The sequence below is a fragment of the Corapipo altera genome, unplaced genomic scaffold, assembly GCF_003945725.1.
Source record: "Corapipo altera isolate COAL_440 unplaced genomic scaffold, ASM394572v1 58469, whole genome shotgun sequence".
In the NCBI taxonomy this organism is placed as follows: domain Eukaryota; kingdom Metazoa; phylum Chordata; class Aves; order Passeriformes; family Pipridae; genus Corapipo; species Corapipo altera.
The window spans coordinates 1-1,189 of NW_020892461.1; the positions used below are offsets into that span (position 1 = coordinate 1).

A 1,189-nucleotide genomic window follows, 5' to 3' on the forward strand; every position below is an offset into this window, starting at 1 on the left:
GCGCCCCCCAGGACGAGGAGGAGCCCCCTCCCCAAACAGAGGTGAAGGATGAGGAGGGGGACGAGCTGTGGGACACCCTGGAGCCCGTCCCTGCCCCCCGGGGGGGCAAGAAACGGAAGAGTTCGGGGCTCTGAGACCCCCCAAACCCCCCCCGAGCCCCCTCCATTGTACATAATAAATATAATTTTTACTCTGTTGACCATAAGTGTGGCTTTTTAGAGGAAAATTAGGACTGGGAGGGGGACTGGGAGGGTCTCTGGGGGACCCCGGTGGGCAGCAAAGGATTTTGGGGGGGTCCTGCGCCCCCAAAACCAACCTTTGACCCCGGAAACTGAAGCGCGTCCCCTTTAAATCCCCGCCCACTTCGCCTTCGGCACTTTCCGGAGCCGCTCGGTACTTTGGCCCCGCCCCTTTTGTCTCGTCCGCCAATCACAGCTCCGGTCACCGCTCGGATGTTTCCGGCTTCTTCCGGTGGCCCCGCCCCCTCCCTGCTCAGCCAATCAGGTGCTCCCTCCCCCCTTCGGCTCCGCCCGCGCTCGGGAGTTTCCGTCACCGTTCGGCTCTTTCCGTCATCCCCATAGAGAACCATTGTCCCGCTCATTACCACCCCCCTAATTAAGCCTGTCTCTAATTAACCGCCCCGTCAGCAACTCAGGGACGCACATTAACCCCCTCAACGCCACTTCCACCCCCAACCCCCTTCAAACACCTCAAAACACCCCCCAAAACACCACAAAAAAACCCCTCTAAAAACCCCCTCAAACCGCCCAAAAACTTCCCCCAAACCCCAAAAAAACTTCCCCCAAACGCCCCAAAATCACCGAATCAAAGCCCCCAGAGGCCGGAAATGCAGCGAATGGGCCCCAACCCCCTTTATTTGGCTCAGGAGTTGGCGTTGGGACCCTTCTTCTTGCCGAAGGTGGGCACGACGTTGACGAAGCGCCGGTTGTACTGCATGCGCCGCTTCGCCCGCCCCGTCTTCTTCTTCTTCTTCTCCTGCTTGGCCACCTGCCCAAAAAACATTTGGGGGGGGTCCTAAAGGGTCCCCAAAACCCCCCCCAAAGCCCCCAAAACGGGGGGAACCCCCTGAGTGCTCACCTTGGGGGTCTGGCCCCTCACTTTGCCGGCGCGGGCGAGGGATCCGTGGACTTTCCCTGGGTGGGGGGGGAGAAGAAGGAAATTAGGGGGT

At 60.2% G+C, this 1,189-nt stretch overlaps 1 long non-coding RNA gene across 1 annotated transcript; it reads right to left on the reverse strand.

The window, feature by feature from the left end:
* Positions 1–854: 854 nt before the first annotated feature.
* On the reverse strand, positions 855–1,189 carry LOC113942651. The gene is made up of 2 exons (XR_003525991.1): positions 1,099–1,189; positions 855–1,008 (listed from the first exon to the last, which is right to left on the reverse strand). It is a non-coding gene; the product is annotated as an uncharacterized LOC113942651 (long non-coding RNA).